Source organism: Canis aureus, chromosome 2 (genome assembly GCF_053574225.1).
Source record: "Canis aureus isolate CA01 chromosome 2, VMU_Caureus_v.1.0, whole genome shotgun sequence".
Lineage (NCBI taxonomy): Eukaryota > Metazoa > Chordata > Mammalia > Carnivora > Canidae > Canis > Canis aureus.
Genome location: NC_135612.1, coordinates 55601743 through 55616446, shown reverse-complemented (window position 1 = coordinate 55616446; position 14704 = coordinate 55601743). Strand labels below are relative to the sequence as shown.

General features: G+C 45.6%; 1 long non-coding RNA gene across 1 annotated transcript; it reads left to right on the top strand.

Moving 5' to 3' along the window:
- The first annotated feature begins 523 nt into the window (after positions 1–523).
- On the top strand, positions 524–14685 carry LOC144298657 (uncharacterized). Its single transcript, XR_013365605.1, has 4 exons — positions 524–873; positions 2953–5522; positions 14048–14089; positions 14552–14685. It is a non-coding gene; the product is annotated as an uncharacterized LOC144298657 (long non-coding RNA).
- Positions 14686–14704: the final 19 nt, after the last annotated feature.

The following is a 14704-nucleotide window of genomic DNA, read 5'->3' as shown; positions in this document are numbered from 1 at the left end:
ATGAAACGCTGGGACACCTGCACCCCGATGTTTCTAGCAGCAATGGCCACGATAGCCAAACTGTGGAAGGAGCCTCGGTGTCCAACGAAAGATGAATGGATAAAGAAGATGTGGTTTATGTATACAATGGAATATTACTCAGCTATTAGAAATGACAAATACCCACCATTTGCTTCAACGTGGATGGAACTGGAGGGTATTATGCTGAGTGAAGTAAGTCAGTCGGAGAAGGACAAACATTATATGTTCTCATTCATTTGGGGAATATAAATAATAGTGAAAGGGAAAATAAGGGAAGGGAGAAGAAATGTGTGGGAAATATCAGAAAGGGAGACAGAACATAAAGACTGCTAACTCTGGGAAACGAACTAGGGGTGGTAGAAGGGGAGGAGGGCGGGGGGTGGGAGTGAATGGGTGACGGGCACTGGGTGTTATTCTGTATGTTAGTAAATTGAACACCAATAAAAAAAAATAAATAAAAAATAAATAAATAAAAAAAAAAAAAAAAAAAAAAAAATAAAGTCAGATCAAGTGGCCTCTCCATCTAGAAATAAGTTGTCTTTCCTACCGAATGTCCATTATACTTTTCTGGGCCATTCTTCATGCATTCATTCATTCAGTTAGTACTGCTTTATATTTTTGAACTAAAATTGTGTACAACTCTTCCCCCAATAGACTGTAAGCAGACCTTCATCATTTCTGCATCCTAGAATGTGTCACATCATGCTTTCCACAAAGGGAGAACTCAGTGAATATGGAATCGATGTGGAGCTGTGGACATTCCAAGCCATGTTTTAGAAACACTGACCCAGCCAAGGCGAATAGGACAGTAGGGAGGAGGAGCTCTGGTAGTCTCCATGTTGGATAGTAAAGGTGAGAAGGTAAACAGCAAGGTTACAATAACTGAGTAGCACACTCCTTAGTAACAGAGTGGGTGGTGGGGGGAAAAGGATTAGAAGGAATCAGGGAAGACTGCAGCCCTGTAAGCCTGGGAAATTGGAACTGAGATGGGATAGCCATAGCGTGAGTTGGTTTTATTTATTTAAAGTTTTTTTTTAAGATTTTATTTATTCATTCATGAGAGAGACACACACACACACACACACACACACACACACAGAGGAAGAGACACAGGCAGAAGGAGAAGCAGACTCCATGCAGGGAGCCTGATGTGGGACCCGTCCCGGGTCTCCAGGATCACACCCTGGGCTGAAGGCAGCACTAAACTGCTGAGCCACCCAGGCTGCCCTAAAGATTTATTTATTTGGGCACCTGGGTGGCTCAGTAGTCGAACATTTGCCTTTGGCTCAGGTGGTGATCCTGGAGTCCTGGGATTGAGTCCCTGCATCCCTCTGCCTATGTCTCTGCCTCTCTTGAATAAATAAATAAAATCTTTTAAAAAATTTATTTACTTGGGAGAGAGAAAGTGCGAATGGGGGAGGGGCAGAGAGAGAGAGAGACAGAGACAGAGAATCCCAAGCCAACTCCGTCAAGCACGGAGCTGACAGCTGGATCCAACAACTCTGAGATCAGGACCTGAGCGGAAACCAAGAGTAGGAGGCTTAAACCACTGAGCCACCCGTGCGCCCCCTAGGGCGAATTGATTTTGAAGCAGAAATGAACTCCATGCTCCAAAAGATCTGTAGAATTTGAAAGGGTATATTAGGAATACAGGACTAAAGCTGGAGAAAAGAGAGGTTATGCCTAAATATGTAAATGTATGAGTCATCCGTGAAGAAACAACAGTTGAAACCATCAGTGTATATGATCTATCCAAAGGAGAAAGTATTTATAGAGAAGAGCAGAAGGCCAAGGCCTACGCCTCAGGAAATACCCATATTTAGGAGGCAGGAATAGGAAATACAAACTTGAAGAGATTAAATACATGGCAGCAGTGTAACACTTGAAAAACTCATAAGACTGCTTCCCCACCTGGTATGAGGAGTCAGGGGGGATAGCTGGAAAAGAGGATGGTTGAAGACCAGTTTGCTGGCTTCCTTGTGAGTTTCTTATGGCTTTATTTCCAGGTGATGAGGAATTGCATAGGAAAGAGTTTATTTCTTTAATTTCATAAGTACTTAGGAGCTCCTATGCTTCTGAGAGTTTCTGTGAACTCTAGGTATTTGGTTTTTTTGTGGGTTGTTTTTTTTTAAGATTTATTTATTTATGATAAACCTAGAGAAAGAGAGAGAGAGAGGCAGAGACACAGGAGGAGGGAGAAGCAGGCTCCATGCCAGGAGCCCAATGTGGGACTCGATCCCGGGACTCCAGGATCATGCCCCTGGCCAAAGGCAGGCGCCAAACTGCTGAGCCACCCAGGGATCCCCAACTCTAGGTATTTGAACCAATTTTCAAATGAAACTTTCTGCCCATTAGCTTTTTTATATTCTTTTTTTTTGTCTTTTTTTTTTTTTTTTTTTAAGATTTATTGGGGCACCTGAGTGGCTCAGTTGGTGATGTGTCCAGTTGGTGAAGTGTCTGCCTTTGGCTCAGGTCATGATCTCAGGGTTCTGGGCTACAGTCCCATGTTGGGCTCCCTGCTCAGTGGGGAGTCTGCTTCTCCTTCTTACTACCATGCCCCAGCTTGTGCTTTTTCTCTTGCTATCTCTCTCAAATAAAATCTTTAAAAAAATTATTTTTTAAAAGATTTATTTACCCTCCCTAGAGAAAGAGAGAGAGTGGATGGGTTGGGTGGGGAGACGGAGAGAATCTCAAGCAGACTCCCCACTGAGCACAGAGCCTAATGCAGGGCTACTAGATCCCACCACCAGGATATCACAACCTGAGTTGAAACCAAGAATCAGCTGAATAGTAATGTCCTTGGGCCTGTGGATACGTCTGGAAAAGATTGCCTTGTGTTAGTTGACTTTTTTTCTCTTACTGGTGTTATATCTCAGTGTTTTATCTTCAACCAACTCTGTAAATTAAACTAATTTTACCCATAATTTCAAGGCTCACATCAACCAAGTGATCTAGAGGCAAAACATAGCAACAGACGTCCCGGGCTAATCCTAGAAGCTAAAGACTCCTACTTTCAGCAGCTGTGAGTGACCTTGGATAAAGACCACTTTCAAGATGGTGAAACTGGGGTTCAAGAGGTTATGCAATTGTTTCAAGGGCCCAGCTGGTAAGTGGCAGCAGGGTTTGGATCAAGGCTGTGATATTCACAAAGCCTCGCTCTTCTCCACAGTGGAACACATTTTCCTCTTTCCCTTCCATACTCCACAAATTGAGCCGCACAACACAGACTCCCCACATCTGGGGACTCCGCTCCTGCAGCCTCCCCACCAAAAAATGCAACCAGGACAACATACCTATTGCCTCACATTCCTTGCTGTTTAAAGAATTTCTTGAAGGTGTATCTCACAGGCAGGACCTGCATCTTAGGGCTGGTTCCCAACTGAAAGGAAGGCTGGGTAAGTGAGCTTTTAGTTTCCTTTTGATAGAGACAGGACTCAAGATGGTAAATCCTCTAAACAGAAGAAGGATATTCAAAAGATGCTGGCAGACAAGGAATAGTGAGTTATCCACTGCACTCTGATTTATGACATCCCATTTTGCCTTGTGTTATGGCTCCTAGCATACATAAAATCAATATTGATGTACTGAAAAGGATTATCTGGTTGAATGCTTTTTTACTTTATTTTTTTATTTTTATTATTTTTTAAAGATTTTGTTTTTTTATTTGAGAGACAGATAGAGTGTGAGTAGGGGGAGAGGGGCAAAGGGAGAAGCAAACTCCTGCTGAGCAGGGAGCCCAATGCAGGGACTCCATCCCAGGAACCTGGGATCACGACCTGAGCTGAAGGCAGACGCCTCATTGACTGGGCCACCCAGGTAGGTGCCCCTACTTTTTTTTTTTTCTTTAAACTAATGCTGTGGGAGAGGAAATGACTTCTCTAAGATCACAGAATTGGTCAATGGCAGAACTGGAACTAGAACCTTCAGACACACTTCACTGATTTAACCGATGTCTTTTGAAAAACCTCTTAGGTGCCAGGCACTGTTTTAAACCCTGAAAACATCAGGGAATAAGGATGAAAGCTCCTGGCCTCTTCCTCAGCCATGCAGCATTCATCCTGTCCACCATTCCCACGGCCTAAGCTGCTCTCAGGGACGCAGCCTGCAGACAGGGAGACCTGGAGATCATCTGCCCTGAATGTGTGACTGAACCCCACTGAGGCCTTCAGCAAACTTCTGAGAGCCGGCAGGCAGTGTGCAAATCCACTTGTCTTGTGGCCTCCCAGGACCAGCCTCAGATGGAAGCTCCCATGTATATTAAATGTGCCCCCCAGCCATGATATGGAGCAGCCCCCCTCTTCCGTTGGTCCCTCCCTGCCTTCAGTGCTAGGGGGCTGGGGGCGGGGCAGTTTGTGAACCAGTGGTCGTCCTGCAAGTCACCATGTCCCCAGGCGTACTTTCCTTGCCTTGTTCTCTTTTCCACTGATGAAGCTGACACTTGGGCCTCCATTCCCTGGACTTCTCACTCCCAGACCTACAGTGTGCCTGTGCCCCCACTTCCCCCTTGGGTATTCCAGGGTCTTAGGGCCATTGTATCTTTGGTCAGCGCACACCCTGCTCTTCTGGCCTGTGCTCCTGCCGTCATTCCTTGCATCTCCTCCATTTGCAAATTCACCCCCACCCCTGCCACGGAAACTTGCTCAAGTTTCTCAGTTTCAGAACAAAACTGATACCTTGCCCTCTGGCCTGTGTCCTCTGAACACCTCAGATCTGCTGTTCCCACCCAGTGGACCGTTCACCCATGTGAGACTGCACGGCCCCATCTTCTGCCCCCAGACAGGCCGCTGAACCCCTGTCTGGCTCAGACTCAACCCCCACTGGCTGAAACTGCCCTGGCAGAGTTTGACCTGGGGCCAAATGCCTAAGACCTTTGGTGATTTATTCTATATCCATGCAGTGTTTGACGCTGTTGTCTCCTTGCTCCTCCTTTGTTTCTAGGTTTCTCATGATGCTCTTGGCCCCAGGTCACTGTCTCTCCTCTACTCCATCTCCTTGGCCAACTCCTCTGTCTCCTGCTCGTCCCTAAATGTTAGGGTCCAGTGGCCCCGTCTGTACCCTCCTAGTGCCACTCACGCACTCTGTTACTCTATGGCTCCAGCTCTGTGCTGATGACTCAGAGGTGGGTATCTCTAGCCAGCCTTCCTATCTAAGCTCGAGACTCATGAATACCCCTGCCTATTAGAAATTTCTATCTGCTGGTCTGGCCGACATCTCCAGCACATGTCCCCAGGTGCATTCATCTTCCTTTCTGCGCCCATTCATCTGCTCTGTCTCTGTTTTAGAGAATGCGTCCTCCCAGTTACCCACACAGAAGCTGGTGGTCATCCTGGACTCCTCTCCCTCTCTCACCCCACCCACGTCCCGTGGACCCAGCTCCTGCCTATCTCTTCAAACAGAGAGCCTCCTCTTCCCTTCTGCCATGATTCTGACCTTCATCCCTTCCCAGGCAGCCCAGGTGACAGCCTCTAACTGGTCCCCCCAGACACTTCTCCACCCTACTAGTAAGTGTTCTTCTTTGTTATGAAACATACAGAAAAGAATTGATGATAATATAACCAATTCTTGTGAGCCAGCCAGCTCAGAGTAGATTCTTTCTAAAACCCAAGCCTGATTATACCTGTCCCTTGGTGGATCCACCTTTCAGGGGTTCCTAATTACTTCTAGCATACACTCTAGGAATTGCTGCCTTGGCAAGACTTAGTTCTGTCCTACTTGTCCAGCCCCATCTCCTGCCAGTCTCCCTAAGAGAACTAAACACCCGGCCATATCAAACTACTTCAAGTTCCCAAAGACTTTGTGTTGTGTTGTACACATGCTGTTCCTTGTGTTTGCAGTGCCCTCCCTTTTTTGGTCTACTTGGTAAACCTAAGCCTATTATGTCACCTTCGGGTGGCCTTTCAGTGATACACCTCCTCTCTTTCTCTGCCTCCAAGGACAACTGATGACTTCTCCCTGTATATCTCTAACATATAGAGCCACGTCTTGAGGGCAAGGCTTTCTCTGTCACATCTTTGGCAATTGACTCTGGTGACCTGATATAATAGTGCTCAGTAAATGTTTACTGATCTGACCCCTACCTTCCTCTTCTGTTTTCTATTTGAGTAATCTTTTCCCACTTACTTTCTCCCCTGATCCATAAACCCAGACTCCTCCTGCCCCACTCTTGTGCACAGCATGTGGGTTCCTCAGACACACCTTTATCCTGGTACTCACCTCACTTGGTAGAACCTACCCATTTTCCCTGCTAGAGTGTGGGTGCTGGGAGCCCCGGGACCCTCTGTGTTAACTCTGCCTCCTGAATACCTAAGCACCAGAGCCAATGCTCAAGGCAAGGAAGGAGACGTTTGTGAACCCACAAGTAAAGGAATGAGGCTTGCTGGCTTCTATCTAAGTCCTCCAACTCCAAAACCTTATGACTTGAGCTTCCAAAAATGGTGACATAATCTGGACGTCTCCTCCCAGCAGATGGTCAGAACAGTTGAAACACCAATTCAAAGAGCTGGCAGATAGAAAGGTAAACATTTAAGATAGTGGGTAAGAACGAAGGTGAATTCTCCAGCAGGATCGGGAACATTGGCCAAACAGTGTCTCCATGGGGTCACAGGCACCCCTTCGCACCCGGTGGTGAGCTTCATATGTTCTGTCCAGTGATCCACGTGCCTCAAGAGCTTCTCAGAAAGGTGTTTGACAGCTTTGCTATGACTCAACCCCCACTGGCTAGAAATGAGCTAGAAGGCACATTATTTCTAGGGAGCATTTGGTTTGCTTTCACTTTGGTTTGCTCATTTTTGTGAACTCTAACACAAAGTTTTAGTTATTTAACATTTTATTTCTGTTCAGTTAGAACTCTAGAAAAAAAACCCTCTACTTTCTTAGGGCTCGTAACCTTGCTTAATTTTCCCCCTCCATAAGCATTTATCCTTATGCAGCACATTTCTAGCCTAAATGTTGGGGGGAATGGACAGAAGTGAAAAAATGCGGAACACAAATCTTAGGATCTAAGCAAAGAGTCAAGCAGATGATAGTCAGGATGTGGCATATGCATTATGTAGAACAGCACAAGGTAATCCTGTGGAGTGCAGGGAAAGGTCATTCCAGCTAGATTACCTAAGGGTAGACAGACTCTAGGGTGAGGAAAAACTCAGAGCAAAGTGAGCTTAACCAGAATAAATTTAGGGGAAGGTGTGCGTGCTCACATGCACATACCCCATGTATGGATTGCCAGACATGAGACCCTGTGAGGGATCTGGTTTTGGGTGTGGAGGGTGGAGACTGGCCACTCTAGGTTGAATACTTTTCAGAGAAAGACTCCAAGACTGTTCTGCTTCCCTTCCACTCCCCAAATCACAGAGCTCTTTACTACTCTCTTTCCCAAGACTCCTGAGACTGCTGCATAACGTCACTCCTGTTATATTTGGGATGTGAGTTGTGATCTCTGCTGACTTGGGACAATGCTTGTCTCTCTTTGACTTCAGCATATTCCAATTAGATGTTGTTGACTCTGTTCTCCCTCCTGGCAGGTAAGAGTCTGAGCCCTCCCATGGGTGGGTGGAGAGCTGTTGCTCTATGGGGATCTTGAGCATTTTTAGGTAGAAAGAGCATTGGCTTTCCGTGTAGGCCAGCCAGAGTGCCTTTAGCCAATAATGAGGCTTGGTTTCCTTATTTCTAAAATGAGACGATAATGATTATTATCCTCCACTGCCAAGATTACAAGGATGGAGAAATGTTAGCTGGTCTCTCCTCTCCTTCCCCACTGTTTTCCAAACCAAAGCGAGACATTCTGACTTGGCTGGTTTGAGCAGGGAGAGGTTCTGATGCAAACATTTTGCAATAGCCCTGTGAAAACAGTCATGTCAAAATCATGTCAAAATATTATCGCTGTCAACTGAGCACTGGCTACACGCCGGGAACCATGCTTTCTATCTACATTATCTCATTTATGCTCATGATAACCCACCTTGGTACATAACCCCCTTGTATAAACAAGCCTTGGATATGAGAGACAACTTGCCCAAGGTTACATAAGCAAGCAGAAGTGAGATCTGAATCCACTTTCTCCTCCCAGAGACCTGAAGGACAACACATCTGAGCTGGAGTTTTGAGAAATAGCTATATGACAGGCCAGTTGTGATGGCCCTCTGTGGTTGAGAAATGAGAATCCAGATGTTTGTGGCATTGGCGAAGCAAGCACTATTTGCTTTCACATGAAATATTGCTTGAGCCAGAACGTGGAGTCTGTCGAGTATCAAGGGGCAGCTGAGATTCAATTCATAGTTACTTTTACTGTGGTTTATCTCTGAAGCAGGGATAAAGCAATGCCAGAGACATAGATGAGGCAAGGAGTCCAGGGGGCTTCCTGATGCTTGCCTCTTCTGTATCCCATGGAGATGTGCCCACACATGGTGAGGTGTCCACCAGGTCCAAAGCATATAGAACTGTGTGTACTGCTTATCACCTAGGAACAACCTGTGCCTGCACATAAAGCCAACAGTCTGCTGCTCAGAAGCCCACATCACCTGGGCCTGAGAGCCACATCCCAGGCTGTGAACTTCCACGGTGCTTCCATGGTGCTAGAACGTACCATCTCCCTTTCCCTGCAAGACCTAACAATTTTCCGTTTATGTCTACTGAGGTTCTTTCTGTGGGCAGGCCTGGCCATGACCTACTGCAGACACACAAATACGGTTTCATTCTGTTGTAAAATCTGAAGAATCCAATTTGTATTCTTACCTAGAGGGCCACCCCATCTTTAGGTAGAAGTGCAAGAATCTGGGGATGCCTACACCCAAAATCATGTCCAACAAAGAGGCTCAGATAGAGACAGAGAGCAAACCCGTGATTGCTGGGGTTTGGGTGGGAGAGAGGGACAGATTATAAATAACCACGAAGGAGCTTTTGGAGGCCAGGGGCAACAGAAATGTCCTAAACTCAGTTAGTGGTGGTGATGGCTACACAACTCCATAACTTGGCTAAAAATCATGAGCCATTTGTGGACAATGGGTGCATTTTAGGTTATGCAAGTTATACGAGAGAGAGAGGTTGAAAGAGAGAACAAACAGCAGCTCTATCTGCTTGAATAGACAGCAAGCACTTCAGTGAAACCCCAGTATTTTGGACCACAGACCATAGAAGAGAAGATTCTGACCTAGAAGGAGTTAAGGGCAGGAGTAAATCATTAGAATCTTTGTGTCAAACATCCGACCTTGAGTAGTCTGCTTACTAATGTGTCCTCTTGGAAAGATGACAATTGTAATGTATTTTTAAAACAATTTATTTATTTTAGAGAGAGAGCAGGAGAGCATGAACAGGGGAGGGGCAGAGGGAGATGAAGAGGGAGGGTCTCAAGCAGACTCCCCACTGATGTAGAGCCCGATGGGCTCAATCCCATGACCCTGAGATCATGCCCTGAGCCAAAATGAAGATGCGGACGCTTAACCGACTGAGCCACCCAGGCGCCCCAACAATCATAATATTAATAATGCCTCTGGCAGAAATGGCTGGTTCCCTCCCGTCCCCCCCCGCCCTGCCCCCGCCCTCAGCTCTCTCCTTCCACAGAGAAGGGAGGGTTTTGAGGCCCTGGTCCAGAAGCAAACTGACCTTAGCAGAGTCAGAGATTAATAGCAAGAGCCATAGTTTCTTGCTTCCAGGAATCATTTAAAAGCCATTTAAGTTTTGAAATACATTCTCCATGGTAAGAGCTGTTGCATCTGAAGAGAAATGTCAGAGTGCGACATTCTAAGTGCCACAATCACTAAAATTTGAGAAGGGTGTCAAAGCAAAAAAAAAAAAAAATATATATATATATATATATATATATATATATATATCGTTAGTGGCTCTGCCTCCCCAACAGCATCTGTCCATCTCCTTCTGTGTGTCTGTCCAGCTCTCTCCACCTCTACTCACCCCTCCATCCCATGCCTTTGACCTCCACCTGTTCCCCCATCTGGTGCAGATCTGAGAAAAGAGCTGGAGTCTCAGGGTTGGGGAGAAGCACTGGCCAGTGCACGCTGGAGAGCTGGGGCTACAGAAGGAGTGCATCAGCATCCCCTACCTGAGCCTCCTCTACCCACCCCCGACCCCCTAATCCCCATGATCTTAATTACGCACACCTGTGGCATGATCCAGAGCCCAGGCCTCAGCTGAAAATATCCAGAAATCAGAGTTGCTTTGTTACTGAGAACTGGCTTATGCCAACCAAGCTTGTATGATCACACTAGCATGCCGATTTCTCAGTAAACCAAATGTCAGTTTATTGTTTTTTTTAAGATTTTGTTTATTTATTCATGAGAGACACACACACACACACACACACACAGAGAAACATAGGCAGAAAGAGAAGCAGGCTCCCTTTGGGGAGCCTGATGCAGGACTCCATACCAGGACCCTGGCTGGGATTACCACCTGAGCCAACGACAGATGCTCAACCACTGAGCCACCCAGGTGTCCCCAGATGTCAGTTTATTAATTTACAATGAGAAATACATCTTCTTTCTGAATGGACCACTTCTTTCCCGTTGATTACTTAGAGCACCTGGTGCTTTTTCCTGGTGTCCGGGGATCTGAGTGCAGCTAGAGGGCCATGGGTGGTGGCCATCCACCTCTGCATCCCTGGAACACAGCTGGTACTTGATAAATATTTGCCAAACTGAGCTGAACTTTGCCAGGGGTAAGAGTTGTTCATCTTTAGCCATTTTTGGTCAAACAGGAGCTGGACCTGTTTTATTTAACTATTTTTCTGAGTCCAGTCCAGTTTGTAACCCATGAGGATCCTTGCCAATGCTGTATGGCCAGATTTACGAAGTGGCCGTTTGTTCGGGTTTGTCCTTCCACACAGCTGACTTCATTATAAAGCAAATTCATCTCAGAGGACTTACCTAGCCAGATAGCACTCTACTTCCCTCTGTGTTTTCTCTTTTCCTTTAAGTTGGAAATGAATACTGTGAAAGGAGTAGGTAATAATAGCACAGACGGCTATGAACTGTGCACTGCCCATCCCTGAAATAGATTCTTCTGTAAAAGAACAACAGTGTTGTCATTTACTGAGTTGGATGGAAAGCAGAGTTCGGAACTGAAGGCATAAAAAGACTTATGAGTCACTGGAGTCCAATTTAGCCTTGGTAGTAGTGTGAGGCCTATTATTAGGTCCATTTTCAGGGAAAACTATTGTTAGGGAAGGAAGAGTCCTGTCCATTTGTCAGAGCTCTTCTCGGGCCCTAAAACAGTTCTCCTCTCTGCCCCCCTCTCCCCTGTCAAATCCCCTGCGGATCTAGACCCCCAGAAAGGTCCCTAAGCCCTCCTGACAGCTCTGTCCACCACTCCTGCCACCTCCCCACCCCCCCGCCAGGCGAAGTGGGAAGGGTTTCTGGTGTGGGGTCTTGCTCAGAGCTCTGGGCTGCTGGAACATTCACTACTCTCTCCGCAGCCTGGGGCTCTATCCTTGACCTCCATTCATCCTCCAAGCCCTTCACAGGAATTGTGTCTATTCCTGTGGCTTCCACTACCACTTCTATGCTGGAGCCTTTGCCCGTCCAGTTATGGTGTGAGGCCCTGATGTGTGGGCTGGACATGAGTGCTCTCCCTCGAATTGCAAGTGCTATGCCCTTCTGCTGCAGGCTCCGTCCAACCCAGCAAACACTTATCTTGTATGCTCCCACACTTCTTCTGTAGTTCCTGAGGATACAGAGTTCTATTCTATTTAAATAAATGTGCAGGGTTTAATTTGTAGGGTTTTTAGTTTTATTTCACTATCCAGTGACTGTTGGAGTCCTGTTCACTGTCAGCATCTTTTCTCCTCTTCCTACCCCTGTGTTCTCCCTGAGAGGATTCATTAGTATGGTTTCTGTTTCACAGAGATAATTTTCAAATATACATATCTGGTTCCAACTGTATTACCTGTCTCATTTGGTGTATGAACTTAGACATTTCTCTGTCTCCTTAAAATAAACAGCTGTTAGGGCTTTGGTTCCTGCATCTTTATAAAGCAGAAGTGGATGCAGAGATAATTTAGTAAGTTATGGTGTATCAATGCAATGCATTTTTTAAAAAGATTTTATTTATTTATACATGAGAGACACACAGAGAGAGGCAGAGACAGACAGAGGGAGAAGGAGTCTCCCTGCAGGGAGCCCAGTGTGGGACTTGATCCTAGGATCCTGGGATCACGCTGTGAGCTGAAGGCAGATGTTCAACCACTGAGCCACTCAGGTCCCCCAATCCTGTTGAATGTTTTAATGATAAAAAAATAAAATTTAAATTAAAATCTATGTTGAATTTATTGAAAATATCCAGAATAAGTAAATTTGTAGAAACAGAAAGCAGATTAGTAGTAGCCAGGGGCTAAGAGTAAGAGGGAATAGGGGGAGTAACTGTTTAATAGGCTTTGGAGTTTCCTTTCAGGGTGATAGAAATATCCTGAAACTGGATGGTGGTGATAGTCACACAAGATTGTGAATGTACAAAATGCCACTGGGTTGTACGCTTCATTTTTTATTGAGGTATAATTGACATAATGCACCCTTGAAAGTAGTTAGGATGGTGAATTTTGTGTTATATGAATTTTACCATAATTATACATATATAATTTTACATATTATACATGATTGTATTTTGGAGTGAGTAAATGAGTGAATGAATAAAATGCCTATTTTATTTATAGACTTACATTAGATGGCCTCTCTGCATAATGAGATGTCTCCACTTTGTAGAGTTCTTTTTTTTAATTAAAAAGTTTTTTAAGTCGTCTCTACTTGTAAGGCTCAAACTCATGACCTCAAGATTAGGAGTCTCAAGCTCTACCAACTGAACCAGCCAGGTGCCCCTGCTTTGTTTTAATGGGAAATTCCAAACACACACAATAATAGAACAGTGTAGTGAGCCCCACTTACCTCTCAGCTTCAAAAATTAGCAATTCATGTCCAATCCAACTCCACTTATACACTGATCCTCTTCTCCTCTATACCTACTAGATTACTTTGAAGCAAAATATAGCTCCTGCAGTGTGGATCTCTAATAGCTAAGGACTCTATTTTAAAAATGTATTTATAATGCATTATTATCTCTAAAAAATTGGGTCATTCCTTAATATCATCAAAGGGCAGTATTCAAATACCCCAGATTGCCTCAGAGATGGCCTTTTTAGAGTTGGATTCATTGCTTTGTGGTTTTAGAGAGACCAAACTGCTTTTCCCAGAACTGACCTGGTAAGTTCATTCTCAGCCATAATGAAATCTTAAGGAAGTTAAAGTTTCTTATCTGAGGACGGCTAAAGTTGGACAGGATGCTCTTATTTTTTTAAAAGATTTTATTTATTTATTTATTCATGAGAGACACACACACACAGGGAGAGAGAGAGAGAGAGGAGAGAGAGACAGAGACACAGCCAGAGGGAGAAGCAGCAGGCTCCATGCAGGGACCCCGATGCGGGACTCGATCCCGGGACCCCAGGATCACGCCCAGGGCCAAAGGCAGTTGCTAAACCACTGAGCACCCAGGGATCCCCGACAGGATGCTCTTAAAGTTCCACTTCTGCTCAGATGTTTTCTGAGGAACCCCTTTGCCTGCTGTGGCCCATGTTGCTGTATGGTGATGGATGTCAGTCCTGAAATGCCAGTGAAATGATTGAAATCCTAATTTGAGAGGCCACAGTTTCTCACTGGAACTCACCAGCAAGAGCGTCCCCATTCTCCCTCTTGGTTATTAGCAGAGTAGCCATGCCTCTTTGTCCAACGGGGGCATGTTCCGAGCCCCCCTGTGAATGTCTAGAACTACACAGAGCACCCAACCCCATGCATACAATGTGTTTTCCAGCACATGCATACCTGTGATCATGCACACCTGTGATCATGTATACCTGTGATCATGCATATCTATGATCATACCTATCTATGTATAAGTTAGACACAGCAGGAGATTAACAATAACTCAGTAAAATAGAAGAATTATGACAATGTACTATAACAAAAGTTACATGAGTAACTGTCCTTCTGTCAAAATACCTTATTGTGATATTTCTTCTTTCTGCAAGGATGTGAGATGGTGAAGTGCCTACAGGAGGAGATGACATGAGGTGGGTGACATGGGCATGTGTCTGTGACCTCCTGTTAAGCTGCTGGTGACCTGGGGATGTGTCAGGAGGAGGATCATCTGCCTCTGGACCTCGAGTTGACCACAGATAACTGAAACCCCAGAAAGTGAATTGTGGGAGGGTGGGGGGGAAAGTACTGTATCTTAACCTCTCCTCATCTTTGCTTACCATGGTTCTGCATGACCATCTTCCTGACTCTGGGGCCTCCTCAGTGGCACTCGCTGACCCAAGTTGCCCACCAAGGTTGACTTGTTCTTTCCTGTTCCTCGTTCTGCACGTTTTAGTGGCCCTTCCCTTCATCCTGGGCCTGTGCCCCTGGCCAGCACCTCCGTATTGCTTCCAGATGCTCTGAGTTTTAGCATGACAGCCCTCTTGGGTTCATTTTCACCCCCTCACTTACCCCTCAATTCTACTCTCCTCCCACATGTGTGGTGCCTTCCAAAGTGACTGCTAGCTTATCTGCAGGACCATCAAGCCCAGCAATGCGTGGAAGACCTCCTCCTTCAGGAGACAACACCTCTATAGCTGGATGGCAATGGCTCAGGGCATGGCTTTGTCTGTTCCTCCCCACCGCATTCTCCAGACGGTGCCACTGCT